Source organism: Nilaparvata lugens, chromosome 12, assembly GCF_014356525.2.
Source record: "Nilaparvata lugens isolate BPH chromosome 12, ASM1435652v1, whole genome shotgun sequence".
Classification (NCBI taxonomy): Eukaryota; Metazoa; Arthropoda; class Insecta; order Hemiptera; family Delphacidae; genus Nilaparvata; species Nilaparvata lugens.
This window is the reverse complement of record NC_052515.1, coordinates 29360533-29377544: the sequence shown is the minus strand read 5'-3', so window position 1 is coordinate 29377544 and position 17012 is coordinate 29360533. Positions and strand designations below refer to the sequence as shown.

Sequence of the window (17012 nt, the reverse complement as noted above, 5' to 3'; positions counted from 1 at the left end):
AGAGTTTAGAAGTCTTAATTTAAAAAGTCATTTACATAGAGTATGAAAAGGATGGGAGAAAGTACAGTACCTTGAGGAAGACCATAAGAAGTTAAGTTATTTACACTAGATTGATCATTTATGGTTAGGGACTGGGTTCTATTACTCAGATAGCTTTTGAACAATTTAAGCGAGACTCCTCTGAAACCATAGGACTCTAGTTTATTGAACAAAGTATTATGAGGTATTGTATCAAAAGCTTTGCGTATATCCAGGAAGACCGCAATAGTTTTCTTATTGGAGTTTATTTTATCAGATAAAGTATTGATGAATTTTATTAGAGCGTCAGATGTACTTTTACTATTTTGGAAACCGAATTGGTTCTTGTTGATTATTTTGTTAAGATTCAAGAAAGAAACAACTCTTGACTTTATTAGTTTCTCCATTATTTTAGCAAGGTTGCTGATAAGACTAATCGGTCTATAATTACAGGGATTAGTCGGGTCACCTTGTTTGAATAGAGGTTTTATTTTAGCTGATTTGAGGTGCTCGGGAAAATATCCCTCCTCAAAGCATCTATTAAAAATGAAAGCGAGAGGTTGAGATATAAAATTGGCTATTTTCTTCAGCGTAATATTACCTAGACCATTAATACCAGGACTGCAGTTGTTCTTTAGATTTTTAATAGTTGCCTCAACTTCAACTGGGCACGTTGGTCTCATAAAAAACGTATTATCGATCTGTATTGCAGGAAATCGATCACCAGTATTATCAGGGATATTGATAGTTTGAGCTTGTAATTTACCCACATTTGTGAAATAATTGTTGAGGGAGTGAGCATCAAGTTCAGTACTCTTTTCCTTGATACTGGCCTCACCTATAACCTCGTTTATGTACTTCCACAACTTCATGCTGTTGTTATTACAATTTTCAATTTTCCCTTTATAGTAGACTTCCTTTGCATGATTTATGATCTTATTCAAACCATTACGATAAGCCTTATATTCATTCTTTAAGATATTGTTATTAGGATCTCTTCTGAGTCTAGAATGCATTTTGTCCCGCGTGATTATTGATCTTATGATGCCTTCAGATATCCAGGGCTTCAGGGGACGAAGTCTGTTAGGTATCACTTTTACCTTCTTGCATTGATTGATGAGACTGGTCAAACGATCGACAAATTTATCCATAATAGTGTCAATGCTTCCATTCACGGTATAGATTTCTCCCCAATCTTCATTCCTTATGCGTTCCAATAGTGCATGATAGTTGGTTCTAGTTAATGTGTTTATCAATACGTTTCTATTATCCTTATTGATAGGGACCTTCACCAAGTTCAGTACAACCGCGTAGTGGTCAGTTATGGTTGTCCTAAATATAACTCCTTTAGTGAACATAGAATGGTTGCCTGAATTTTTATAAAAAATGTGGTCAATGCAAGAATTTGTTGTGGTTGTTACTCGGTATCACCATTTATGTAAGACTTATAGCCATTACTATTGAAAATATGCAGATAATTTTGAACAGGACACTAGTTGAATGTGTATTTATATTCATGTCTCCCGCCACACATACATTTATTCCATTAGGAATTTTACTGATTTCATTACTCAGACTATTAAGAAAATTATCAATATTTTGATTACTTGGTGATCTATAAACCCCAATCACCTTCACAATAAAATCATCAATTCTTAAGTCAGCACTAACTACATTGGCATCAGAGATATCGAGTGAAACTTCATTGAATCCTATGCAATCTTTTATGTACATGCATAATCCATCACATTTATTCTGTTTAGTGTACTGATTTATTGCCGTATATCCAGGAATGTTGAAAATGAACGGCATATCTGCAGTCAAACAGGTCTCAGTTAATATTATAATGTGAATATCAGTTTTCAAATCATTGAGGCAGCAAATAAACTGATCGAAATTAGCATTCAAACTACGTATATTCATAGACATAATATTGAAACACTCAGCATCTTTATTTCTGTCCTCGTGAAAGTGATAGTTCAAATAATCGTCGATTACATCTGTTTCATTTTCTGTTTCTAAAATATTAAGAACCTCTTCAGTGTCACTCATAACTTATATCATCAGGTCCACTTCTCTTTTCCTTGTTCCATTCAACAAGCCCCTCACTATCTATGAATTTAAGTTTTTTAATTAGTTTGTCCACAGCATCATCTACCAGACTGGTTGTTAAATACCTGAAAGTTTCAGTGTGTCTAGACAAGGCAACAATCGCATGGGGCATGCTGTTATAGATTTCATTCTCCTTGTACTTAATTCTGATTAGAATAACATTTTATGAGTTAGCCCTTGTGCTTCGTGGATTGTGTGAAGTGCAATATCCTCTCTCCACTTTATAGTATCACCCACCATAAGTTTTTCTTCTTGGGTGAATGTTAATATCAAAGTGTCGGGTTGTATCAGATGGTATTCCCCATTTCTGTAAGTAGGCAGAATTGAGATAGCTCTTTCATTAAGCGTCGTAATATTTTCATAGACAGTGGAAAGGACAAAACAAACATCGATAGGACATCTACGAGTTACCGTTTGTTTTGTAAAAGGTTCGCAGAATTCTGAAATTTTATGCCATCTTGTGGCATAATTACTTCTCTCAATGTAGGGTATTTGATTTGCGTCACCAACTACAATTATTCTGAGGCCTTACTCAAGTTAGCAATAAAACCGATGTAACCCGCATGCATAAGTAGAGCTTCATCAATAAAAACTCTATTGTATGTTTTATTCTGATTATGATTTATTATATATGAGCCAACTGTCCTGTAATCAAGCTTAAGACGATTACAATGTTTTCGACCATACCTTTCAATGACAGTTTCACGGATTGCTTTAATACCTGCCCGTGTTTGAGTGAGTACTAGATCCTTGCCAGGCTCATGATGCGAGACTATAAAGTAAGATTTACCACAGCCGGGAACACCGTCATACCACTTTATTTTAGGAAGTTTACACTCATGAAGAGTTATTCTATTTATAGTTTTTATTAATTCGCTATTCAGCATAAGTGTAGTATTACGTGTGACTAAAACATATCGTTCTTTAGTAGAGAATTTTAAAGTATCCTCTTGAAATTCTACGTAACTTCCACCCTGCTCCAAGCAATATCCCATTCGGTATTTAGAGTTTGTTTTGAATAGGAATCTTTTCAAATTATTATCATAGATGTTCATATTGTTATTCAGGACGCTTATTAGTTCATCACCTGATATTGACATGTTTCTATGCGTGATCCTAAGAAGAATATTTTTATATATTTTAGCATTTTCGTTATCAGTGTTTTGAAGTAGGGTCCGTAATTCAATCATAGAGTTTATGAATGCTTCATGTTTATTATTACCTTCAAAGAATCCTACAGGGTACTCAACTCCCGGACTATCAGATAGCTTAGGTATATTGAGAAAATTAATTTCACAATAACCTCGATAATAAAAAATAAACTTCAAATCTCTAGCTCCTATGACAGTACTCAAGAGTTCAGTGGCAGGAATATCAAAATAAGTTTCACCAAGATTGTTAAAAGAATCAATTCCTATAATCAAAGGGTAATTGAATTTACTCCAATCATTTATTCTATTCAAAAGATCGCGGATAACAAATCATTTGGAATGATTTGGAATGAAAAATAACATAACATTTGGAATGGAATGAGACAATTATCCGTGAATACCTCGCAGGTTATGAAAAAATTTTTACAAAAGGAACTGAGAAAGCAAAGTTTTTGAGAAGATTGCATTCTAACGTACAATGCATACCGGAGGACTTTCTCAAGCCCGATTTCAGCTTTTTCACCACTTCGTGGTGTTATGATGCATGTAAGATACATAAGTATAGACCCGATGGAAGGTGTGCTTTATTCTCTGCCCAACATTATAATTCTCTGCTGTTTAAAAATATGTATCAAACAAATAATTTCTTGTGCGAGAATACTCGTATGAAAAGTATGAAATTGGCGCCTATGTATACGAATGCTCAGAAAAGAAACTTTGCACGTTATGGATTCTTCTACAACGGAAAGGAATTACAGTGTGTTTATTGCTCGCATGCACTGAGACTGCATAAAGCTCGCACATGTTGTCTGTCTACAGACAAAGAAAGACCGTTTAATTACTCTATAATAGTGCCAGCCTACACATAGTTTTACTACTCGACAACGATGGATCCGGCAAAGTGGTTAGCTGCTGACAACGAATTGGAAGTGAGGTTAAAAAACTGCATAGACTGGTATGATGAGTGTGAAAGTGCAATTCAGAAATCATCTAGTGAAAATTATAGTTTGGCGAAACAATTAAAGGCTATTTTTCTAAGCACAGTTAATTTGAACGATATAAAAGACTATTTGTGCTATTACCGTCCATACAATTTGTCTGTAGATAAATTGATTAAAATTGAAGATGAAGTTATGATGTATTGTTGTAGTGAAATTTTTTAATTCAGATATTTCCTCGAACATTTTGGTTTAGTATCAGTGTAGACTTGATTGAGTGAGCACGCGAGAAACGCCCCCTCAGACACAACTGTTACAGCTTGAGCTTATCAAGAGATACGCCCCCTCAGAGTCAACTCTGTTACAGCTAAGTGCGCATTATTGTTCATAACATAATCGAGGTCATGCAGTGTTTTAGCTTTGCTAAATTCAAAAAATTATCTCGCCTCTTGATGTCAATTTCATTCAATGAATTTGATTCTATTGCAAAAACTATTAAATTTTCAACAGGATTCCAAGGCGATGATTTACCGTTAACAAAAACAGAAAATGTACATTTTCCAATTTTATCTGAGATTTTCGAATTATTGAACATACTAGATACAGGTCATCTACATTATTGTAGTGCAAATGATTTCTCAACTATTGTTACAAATACCGATGAACTTTGGAAATGCTTGTATGACATTGCAGATAAAAAATGTAAAAGATCAACTTAGATCATTCTGTTAAGACATCAATAGAGCTGATACCCCAAGTGATATAGGTCTGAGGATATCTATAGCTATTTTTGGAATGCTTGTTCGTACTAAATTTACTATAGATATTCTCGGAGAGCACACTTAAAAAGCAACGCCTGCGGTTTGTACAGCACATAGAAAATTTGTGAAATTTTTCTTAACTGTCGGGTGGAAAGCAAACCAATCACTTTTTACAGTATAAAGATGGATTCACTTTAATTTGTCAGTAGAAAAGGGAAAAAGGGAAATTATTTTTTCACTCATCTAGCATTCACTTTAATTTTACAGTATAAAGATGTATTCACTCAGTATAAAGATGGATTCACTTTGCATTTAAAGATTTTAGGGTTGCATTTAAAGTAATATCCTTGCACTTAAAGATCCTTGCAACTAACTCTAGAACGAGAAACTTAAAGAGTAATAGGGTTTTAGCACATCTACAAAAGAGTTTCTTATCTATACTAGACTGGAATTTAATCTGTCAGTATAAGTTGAATTGGGTTCTTAGAGCTTCATGATGCTGACTTAAGATCTGACTGAGAGAATAATTTGAGCATATCTTCCAAGGTTGACTCTCACTGTCAGTATTTAGCACATCTACAAAAGAGTTTCTTATCTATACTAGACTGGAATTTAATCTGTCAGTATAAGTTGAATTGGGTTCTTAGAGCTTCATGATGCTGACTTAAGATCTGACTGAGAGAATAATTTGAGCATATCTTCCAAGGTTGACTCTCACTGTCAGTATAACATTAGATGGAGTCACTTTAATTTGACAGTAGAAATATGGATTCACTTTAATTTGACAGTAGAAAGATGGATTCACTTTAATTTGACAGTAGAAAAGGGAAAAAGGGAAATTATTTTTTCACTCATCTAGCATTCACTTTAATTTTACAGTATAAAGATGTATTCACTCAGTATAAAGATGGATTCACTTTGCATTTAAAGATTTTAGGGTTGCATTTAAAGTAATATCCTTGCACTTAAAGATCCTTGCAACTAACTCTAGAACGAGAAACTTAAAGAGTAATAGGGTTTTAGCACATCTACAAAAGAGTTTCTTATCTATACTAGACTGGAATTTAATCTGTCAGTATAAGTTGAATTGGGTTCTTAGAGCTTCATGATGCTGACTTAAGATCTGACTGAGAGAATAATTTGAGCATATCTTCCAAGGTTGACTCTCACTGTCAGTATTTAGCACATCTACAAAAGAGTTTCTTATCTATACTAGACTGGAATTTAATCTGTCAGTATAAGTTGAATTGGGTTCTTAGAGCTTCATGATGCTGACTTAAGATCTGACTGAGAGAATAATTTGAGCATATCTTCCAAGGTTGACTCTCACTGTCAGTATAACATTAGATGGAGTCACTTTAATTTGACAGTAGAAATATGGATTCACTTTAATTTGACAGTAGAAAGATGGATTCACTTTAATTTGACAGTAGGGAATTTTTCCTCCAAAAAGGGAAATTATTTTTTCCCTCACTGTCTCTCTTCCTCCCCCTCGTCCTCACTGGGAGAGGGGTGAGGGAGAGGGAGAGGGAGAGGGAGAAGGAGAGGAGAGGGAGAGGGAGAAGGAGAAGGAGAGGGAGAGGGAGAGGGAGAAGGAGAAGGAGAGGGAGAGGGAGAGGAGAGGGAGAAGGAGAGGGAGAGGGAGAGGGAGAGGGAGAAGGAGAGGGAGAGGGGGAGGAGAGGGGGAGGAAAGGGGGAGGAGAGGGGGAGGAAAGGGGGAGGAGAGGGGGAGTTTGCGCATGCGCAGAGGGGGAGGGGGGAGGGGGAGGGGGATTTGCGCAAAATTTTTTCCTTATTTCTCGCGGATTGCGCAAAAATTCTTCCTTGAACTCTTGATATGAGTCTACTAGCGTTGAATGTAGATGGTGCATATAAGGCCTGAGGGTTTATGAACCACTGGACTTGATCAGCTGTTGGTTTAAACCTGGAATAGAACACACTATAATAAATACCATCACGTGATCGTAGATTAGTGTTGGGTGCATTACATTTTTGGCTCTTAAAGTTTTCAATGCACCACTGTACTTGACATATTGTTATGATGTTGTTGTTTTTAATGTTTATTTATTCATTTGCTAATACAATTACAAATCATGTTGCAGATTGGATAGTGATAGCAAATGACGAGAACGATGCGACCTAGAACGGGCAGGAAGTCGCTTTGACCCGAGTCCAGACCACTTCAAGTTATGCTCAACACCAACGAAAACGCAGCTGGTCAGTTACTACAATACATTTTTATAGAATCCACAACATTTCCTACTATTTTTCATTTTGAGGGATTGGGTTTCTGATGCAGCGATTAGCTTATACTCTAATCTGAGAATGAACACCGTTTCCAAAGTGTCTCATGTCAAGGTTACTTTCATTTCAGAACAAACACTGACACCTGGTTGCACAAAAGTCTGTCAACTTTATGATCCCGATTAACAATCGATCTGAAGATAGACAGCCAATCAGAGAAGCCTTCTTCCCATTGAAACTTTTTTTAATTGGTTCTCGTGGAATTTAATCATGATTAAAATTTAGCAGGCCTTTGTGCAACCGGGCCTGATTTTTTTTAAATTCGAAGAGAAATGGTGTGATAGAAAGTAGGTATTTGTGAGAGTCCTTGAATACTCTATGCATAAATTAAATAAAATAATGAGACCATGAAAATAGCAATGATTCCACGATATTCCAAGGCTTACAGTCATGGTTTAAACATTATTTTTATTGAAGATTCAAGGATGAGCTGACTGAGGTTAGCCTTCTGTGACTGTTTGAGAATAGTTCCCAAACATGCATCTATTGTAGAAAGACATCAATATAATTTGCAGAATATGTCTCCGGCATCTGCTTAACTTAATATGAGCATGTGGCACCGTATGTGGAATCTTATAAACCGTCGGAATTATTTTTGATTTGGGATCAGTTTAACGCTGTAGGTATTATTTCTTATTTAGGATGGCAGGTCCAGATTGTAATAACTCAAAAATAGGCCTTTTAATGAAACAAGGTCAAGATTATGTACAGTCAATCACCCAATATCAATAAATAAATATATGAAAAAATATATATAGTGAAAAGTGTATTGTACCCTACCCAATATGAACAATGTACACCTTGACTGGAGTATTCAATATTATCAAGTAATGTGTACAAAGAACAGAGTACATTGTTGCCAATATTTATGTTTATGTGTGATGTTGAACTGAGGTAGCTAAATACAAGTGCATACTAATGAAAGTGTAATAATGTACTATTAATAACTATGAATATCCTATACTAATGAATATCCTATTAACTAATGAATATACTACCCGTCAGGCTCGCTTCGCTCACCGTATCCGTCTAGCAAGGGGGCTCCGCCCCCTGGACCCCCGACTGGATCGTCCAAATATAAGATCAGTGGGCTCGCTCCGCTCGACTGCATTTTTCATTTGAGCATGCTTCATTCCATCTGAAAGTCAAAGTACTGAGAAAAGCAGAAAATCTGAAAAAACGTTGGAAAAACGCAGATTCTGGGCGTATCTTTGATTAAATATTAAAGTCACCTCATCACAAAATTTTTAGACCCTAGCTAAACCTCTGTACCAATTTTGAAATTTTCTGTCTATTACTTGATGAAATAACTGAGAAAACGCTAATTTTTGGTGTATCTTTGGCGTTATTTCAAATTCCTTCTAACACAACATTATTACACCCCAGCCGACCTTCTGTAGTAAATTTGAACATTTTCTGTTCATTTGTTCTCGATAAAGCTGAGAAAGCGCAAAAAAAACGCTGGAAAAACGCAGATTTTGGGCGTATCTTTGGCGTTATTTCGAATTCTAACACATTATTACACCCTAGCTTAGCTTCTGTACTAAATTTGAACAATTTATGTTCTTTTTTTCTCGATAAATCTGAGAAAAGGCAAAAAACGCTGGAAAAACACTAATTTTGGGCGTATCTTTGACGTTATTGCAAATTCCTTCTAACACAACATTATTACACCCTAGCTCAGCTCCTGTACTAAATTTAAATATTTTCTGTTCATTCGTTCTCGATAAAGCTGAGAAAAGGCTGGAAAAACGCTGATTTTGGGCGTATCTTTGGATTTTTCTTTTCAAATCCGTTGTTAGTGCGCCTCTAAAGGGCCAACTGAACATACCTATCAAATTTGAACGTTTTTGGTCCGGTAGATTTTTAGTTCTGCGAGTGAGTGAGTGCCATTTCGCTTTTATATATATATATATATATAGATATACTTCAACCTCAGTTCTAATACAAGAAACAATATCACTTATATTGATAGCTCAATACAAGTACATATTATTATAGTACGAGTCGTTTGAATGAATGAATGAATAATTTTATTTGCCAAAAAACAAAATACAAAGAAGCTTTACAAAAAATAAATAAGTATTATGCTACGGCACTAGACCAAAATACCTACATAAAAATTGAGGATATGTTAATTTATTCAATTATAAATAATAACGAAATATCCTTATTCATGATATTATAAATAATAATTAATTAATGAAGATTTAATTTATGCTCACATGTATGTCTACAGTAGGTGAGGCAAAAATAGTTTATAGTAAATATTCTGATATCTACTCCCACCTCGCTAATACAGGTAACATTATTCGCACAGTTGACTCTCACCGCAGTTCACTCTCAAACAGCCCCCAAAATTAGGTTCCAACCCTCCAAATGACGTTCCACCCCTCTCACCTCTTTCCCCGCACGAAAAAACAATCGTAACCCATTGCGGGAACACTGAAATGTGAATGAGAAACGACGGCCGAAAGAAAATTGAAAAAGAAGTCGAAGCCCGTAAAAACCCCCTTAAAGGGGTCCGGGTGAGAGGGGAGAATTGAGAGGGGGTGCGCGTCTCGTTTTGATCCAATATGTAGAAGAGGGACTGCAGAAAACCCTGCAACCTTTGTTTTTGACGGTTGTACCGTTTTGCAGTCGTGGCCTCACATCTTTATTATTGAAAACTTAACCCTTATATAAATTTTATTAGCCACTGGGATTAGAAAGTCGACGGTTTTGTGGGGGTTTTCAAGTGCCGAGCGGGGGGAGCGAGTTATTGTTTCGGTTAGGTGACACACTATGAGAGGAGTAGGAGGAGGAGGAGGAGGAGGAAGAAAAGGAGAAGGAGGAAGTGTAGGATGAGGAGGAGGAGGAAGAAGAGGATGCGGAGGCAGAAAAGGAGAGGGATGAAGTGTAGGAAGAGGAGGAGGAGTTAGTAGGGGAGGAGGAGGAGATAGAAGAGGATGAGGAGGAAGAAAAGGAGAAGAAGGAAGTGTAGGAAGAGAGGGAAGAGGAGGAGATAGTAGAGGAGGAGGAGGTGGAAGAGGATAAGTAAAAGAAGGATGAGGAGGAAGAAAAGGAGAAGGAGGAAGTGTAGGAGGAGGAGGAGGAGGACATAGAAGGGGATAAGGAGGATGAAAAGGAGAAGGAGGAAGTTTAGGAAGAGGGGGAGGAAGAGGAGAAGGAGGAGGTAGTAGAGGATGAGGAGGAAGAAAAGAAGAAGGAGAAAGTGTAGGAATAGGAGGAGGTGGAGAAGTAGTAAGAAGAGTTAAAGAGGTGGAGGAAGAGGAGAAAAAGGAGGAGAAGGAGGAGGAGAAAGAGGAGGTAGTAGAGAAGGAGGAGGAGGATTAGGAAGAAGAGTAGAAGAGGTGGAGAAAGAGGTGGCGGTGGAAAAAGAGGAAGTGGTGGAGAAGGATGATGAGGAGGAGGAGGTTTTAGGACGAGTTAGAGGAGGAGTAGGTGGAGGAGAAGGGTTGACGAATGAAAAGTGAAAGGTAAAGGAGGAGGAGGAGGGGGTGGAATTGGAGAGTAGAATTGCGCAGTGGGATTGGATTGCTGTCTAGATAAATTTTTATACTACTCCTATTTTTGATGTGGTTCTGTATATTTGATAAAGTGGATATGGGACTGAGCAGTTTGCAGCTTTGATCAAAGAATTTGGTAGGCTAGGTAGATTGTCATTCAATAATATATATCTGGGTAGTAAACTTTGTGCTTAGAGCTTGTATGTTGCAGAGAGTATCGGGAACAAGTTTCTTGTTGATTCGTTGCTATTTCTGTTCAATTCCAATTTCATTACAGTTTATAAATGTTGTAGTGAGTATTTGGCGTTTTTTAGTTTTATTCATTTATTTGCTGTTTTTGTTTAAAAAAAATTATGATTCACTCCACATTGCAGTGATTTATGCAGCTCATCTTCAAATCTTGGAAACTCGCTTTATACCTTCAAAACTTAATCTCAGTTTAAATACAGGCTTAGACATGAAATGAAATAGCTGAGATATTATATAAAATCACAGTTGCCTACTATAGTGAGGTCCACGTTATAATGGCAGTGTTTGATTAGCAATGCTATTACTATCCTTGTCTTTCTCGCTTTGCTCTGTTGCCAGATCGTCTTTCAACAATGTAGAATAAATAATTAACAGATTATTCCATCCTAACTATGAAATTTCATTATGAAATTATTAAAGAATATAACTTATTGCTCAATAAAATATAATTGATTATTTTAAACGAGAATAAACAATTACATCAATAAACCTGTATCATCTATCATCTATAGAAGGCATTGACAAGACAGAGGTTCGAAAACGTTTTTTCCCATCTTTCTTCACTGCCATTATAGCGTGGACCTCACTCATAGGCTATCTCACAAGGAAAGACCTTGAAACTAAGAGACCCAGATAAATGATGCAATTAGTCTGAACTACGATTTACAACTTGGACTAAATATTAAATTGGCTTAAATATTAGATATCATCATATCATCAGTTTTCATTGATCTTTAGGAGAATAATCGTCAGAGTATTTAAGACAATAACCCCTCATAAGGGGGTGACTTACGGGTTGTAAATCGAATATTATAAATGTAAACACCCATTGTTTCTGTAAACTTTCTTGTTTTAGAAAGGCCTTTAAAATAATGTACCACACAATGGGTTTTTACATTTAAAATATTCTAGTTACAACCCCTAAGTCACCCGCTTATGAGGGGTTGAAATTCAGTTGTACGTCTAAAGGTAGAGTATTCGACCAATAACTTATCCTGGAAGTTACGGTATTATATCTACAATAGTCTCCAAATTATTGAAGAGTTTCCAGACTCACTCTGTATTTTTTAGTCGTGGGTCCAAACAATTAACTTCCAATTTTATTAATGAATTTGCATAATCAAGAAAAAATGATAGTGCATACTGCATAAACATACTCCACTTTTTCAACATCGTTAAACGAACTTCTATGAATGGACATGAAATAATGTTGAATGAATGAACAGAGAGTTGTTTGTAGTGGTTGAGTAGTGAAAGTAGGTTGAAGGTCGGATGATCAGCTGATTTGTAGGCTCCCCCTCCCACCACTCAAAACGCTATTTCTAGTTCACAGTCAGCCGGTCAAGGTCACTGCACTTCAACGCTCTGTTGCTAGGCGACCACATATTTCAACAATCGCATCTCCAGTCTCCAGGCTTTCCCAACGATCTATATATACTACCTTTGTGTATATATAGTTTGTATATGGAGATTGTTGGGCTTTCCCAGTTAGTATATAATATAATGTTACAGTGTGTAATGTTACATTTAACATTACCTGGACTTGGTATCAGTGTTAGGCTGGGCGTACACCGATTAGTCAAGACAAGACTAGTCACGTCTAGTCACAATACTTCATATAGTTGCTTATGAAGACATGTCTAATTGCAATGACTAATCAGTGTGAGTTGCGTCATTTATTTATTCATTTGTTGATACAAATACAAATCATATTAATATGATCGGGAAAGAACAGCAGGCATAGCCCAAAACTATTCTGTTCCAAAATTTTGATAAATAATAAAATGTCCGGAAAAATAGGTTATGCTCTTACTGAGGAAAGTTAAAGTTCAAAGTTCTGTCCAAAAATATATATGAGCTAGAAATTTTGAATTTAGAATGATTAAAATACCAAATTATAGTCAAATATTGCACTTAATATCACCGCACTTTGGATAAATTAAGTTATTTCAGAAAGTTTTTAAGCCAAAAATATACACACAACTTTCCTCTGAGCATAAGCAACTATGTGACTAAACATGTCTGATCATGTCTTGTCTTGACTAACTGGTGTGTGCCTAGCCTTACATGTTACTCACTGGTCCACTGTCAGCCTATTTCTCTCATAGCTTTCTTTCATCAAACTATTTTTGTTTTGGAATAATTTCATAATCTAATTTCTCATAGTTGGAAACAATACATTATCTGATTCTATGCAGAGAGCATTGAATGTAATCATATTCTATACCCCTCTTCTTCTATGATTTTGTAATTTGAATGCTTCCAAATTTTCATTGATCTTCTGTAGTGATTTTGAGCATTCATCTCTATGAATGTGAATTTGAACATTTATTTATGCAATTCTACATTTTTATCTCTTCAATCTTCTTTTATATAGAAGGTCTCAAAAGTCCCAAAATAGGTCCTATATTATAGATTAACTTACATAACCTAGTTATTCTAGTTTAGGGAAGGTTTTTGGTGATCTACTAGGATTATACCATAGAGAAACAATAGCATAAGTAGATATCCCATGGTATAGGGCGTTTGTCGCAACTTTTACTGTTATCTCAAGCCGATAGTTCATGTAATTTTTTTCTCGTGAAGCTGTGTGACACTGGTAGTCTCTCATGTTGTCCCGTTCATACACTCTCATCCCAACAAAATAGTAAAATTCGACAATAATCAACAGTAATCGGCTTGAGATAACAGTAAAATTTGTGATATCTACTTATGCTACAGTTACTCTGTGATTATACTCACAACCCTGCAATCCATCCATTTCAACACATCTCGATCCAACTCTCTCCCCTTATGAAAAGGATATCGCTATCTTATAAATTAATTTAAAAAAAAACTTGTAGTACCCATTATTATAAAAAACTTTTCGCCACACTGCACAGAAAGCAGCTGTTTTCCAGTCCCTACGTAGATCTGAAAGACATTGTTTGCAGACGTCTCTCGTCTGACGTCCGAACAGGTTTCTTTCCGGCCTAGGCCGGAAAGAGTACCCTTTCCAGCCGCTAACATGGAACTAAGAAAGGTGATCAAAAAACAGCTGATCAAAAAACTTTTCATTATTTGTGTTCGTTATTCAATAATTAAAACATTTATAGACTAATAATATCATCTTATTGTCATTTGAAAGAATAAAAAAGTATAAACTCAACCTCCCACATAATTGAACATCATCTATCAGGTTATTTAGACAAATCAGAATAAAAGATAAAAATATTTGGACAATTTCCAGATATTCAGATTACCTTAGATTTGCTAGAGCCATAACTTTCCACTTCTGCTTTCGGAAGTGCTTAGTAAACAACTATTCTCATATATATATATATATATATATATATGTTTATTTTTGTGTGTGGCGAAAAATAGCGTTCGCACCAGGGGCAAAAATGTTTTTCCGGCTTTTAATCTTTTAATCGGTTTTGAAAACCGATTTCGAGCCGGAAAAATCTCATTTTCTGCTCTAGGTGCGAAATATACTATTAAAATTATTTCAACTTACAAGATTTTTCAGATTTTATTTAATTGCTATCTTAAATTTTATTCTATTTGAAATATTGTGTATCACATGACCTTTCATCTCTTTCAGACCAGCTTAATCATCATGAACTCTCTAAACACAACATTTTTTATTTTCTTCCTCTGTTTCTCCAATCTCTCATTCATCCCAGTTCTCCCTATTCTCATTCCATTATTTTTCTCATCTCCCTCTCTCTATTTCTCTTTTTTCTTTCCATCTCTCCTGACTCGTCTTCTCTCTCCCACCCTTGTGAGAAGTAATTTCGCTAAAGATATCTGGTCAGAGCTTTGGAGTTGTGTGGTAGGGGCTATGGTGGGGAGGGTTAGGAGACCCTTCCCTCCTCGGCTAGCTTTCGCTTAATGGAATGAAGATTGAACCCTGGATAAACGGCATTCGAGGCAGATCTTACCACTGATACGAGGCATGGCAGAGGACGCAAGCCTCAAGAAAACGTTTCAGAAAAATTAAATAATTTCCCTATCGACTACTCCCACTTCACTTCTCATTCATTTTCTTCTTCTTCTTCTTCTTATTCTTCTTCTTCTTCTTCTTCTTCTTTTTCTTCTTTTTCTTCTTCTTCTTCTTCTTCTTCTTCTTATTCTTCTTCTTCTTCTTCTTCTTCTTCTTCTTTTTCTTCTTTTTCTTCTTCTTCTTCTTCTTCTCCATCTTCTTCTCGCACATCACATTCTCAATTGCAATGTGGCCCTCCCTCGCTGTCAGCCTATTTCCAATATCTTGGACTTGCTCACACAATAAAGTACGTGCTCAAGTCTGGGGTATTACGTCATCAGTTGTTCATGGATATTGACCGATTTCAATAATATTGATTTCTTCAATGAACTTCCATACGTTCAAGAGATGCTGGGAAATCTCATTATGATATTATTTATTTGAGTAAGTTCTGTGAGAGAAGTTGTTTAGAATCTTTACTCATTTTCATTTCTATATTAATTTTAAGTTTGATAACAATATTTTTCTCCTTCTTCTCGGTTCGCGTGCATAATAGGTGGATTTGAAGTTACACTGTTTATATTATCCTGTTTTGTGAGGTTTCCTATCATACTAATTGATTCTCCCTATTCCCTTTCTGGAGAATCATGGACTAATCAAATAATAGACTCACACTTTTGTTTTTATTTTATTCCCACAACTCATCAACATCATACATTAGGAGTAGATCTATTTGGATGAAGATCTGTTTCAATCATTTTTATTGGAAGTCATTCTTGAAAGGCCGGTTCCAAACACATCAATTACGGTATGACTTTTATCGTTACTTGTATTAGATTCATCAATTGAAATTTCAATTATTGACTTTCCAATACATTATTCCTATTTGAAGAAGGAGGCAAGATTACTCAATAGTAACTTATTGAATAGTGAAATCCAGACCCGTACAACGAAGCTTTCATATTGATTTACAATATATGTTGACTCTAGATAGACTCTAGAAGTTTCTGATGATTTGAATATGATTGGAAATCCCCGACATGTTGAAGGATTTAATATAATAACTAGAAACTGTCTAGATGGGGAAGTCAAATGAGATTCAATTTGATAATGATAATATTAATCGCTTCAGTTCACGTACGTAGCCAATTCCTTGGTACTGAAGAAATTAAAAATTATTTATTACTCTCACATTTTAAAAAAATGACAAGGATTTTTTGTATTCTTAATTTCATCTGTGTTAGTGCTTCATTCTCTCTCTTCCACTTTTTTATCTACTTCCTTTGATCAAGTCCAATATTATCTATTGTTAATTGACCGAGGTCTAAGATTCAAGTCGACGGTTTGGCATTTCTCTTAATGTTTAAATGTTTATAGTTGATATGTTTATATGTTGCGCATTTACGGCGAATCGCAGTAATAGATTTTCATGAAATTTAACAGGTATGTTCCTTATTAAATTGCGCGTCGACGTCGCACCTTTCCATCAACGTTAGTAGACAGTTGACTTTAATCCTACTCGTTAGAAACATCGAACATCTTGAAAATGTATCTTTGTATCAACGTTGTAGACAGTTGCAGCCAGACCTGATAACAGCGCTCACACTCACATTCCGGGACGACACGTCACGGTACGATAGGACAGAAAGCTCTATGTTTATTTTAGGATTTTTTCTAGACATTTCAAATTGATAAATTATTTATTAATTCTTGAGAAAACATAACAACAGATCAATGTAACTTACTGAGCGCGAGTACTGTTCACGGAACTACTAGTAGACTGTTAGACGATAGAAATGAATGGTTTGTTTGCAAAAAACTCTGTGAGATCACATGGATGTGAAATATTAAAACTGCAATTTGAATTCGAAATAGAAAGGTCATGCATGAGAAGAAATGTTTGACAAGAATTCTTTAAATTATCATTTCCACTTTTTATACACGAATTTGACTAGAGAAATTGCAAATTCTTCCAAGATGAACGAGAACAGATCAATGCATAACCT

General features: G+C 35.6%; 1 protein-coding gene across 2 annotated transcripts in view; it reads left to right on the top strand.

Annotated features, from left to right (window-relative positions):
- LOC111049790 (LIM domain only protein 3-like) overlaps positions 1–17012 on the top strand; it is a 312916-nt gene that overhangs the window by 222118 nt on the left and 73786 nt on the right. For both annotated transcript variants that reach the window (XM_039439328.1, XM_039439327.1), the window contains one exon: positions 7083–7197. The gene's annotated coding sequence lies outside the window, so the exon portion shown is untranslated. The remainder of the gene's footprint in view (positions 1–7082; positions 7198–17012) is intronic.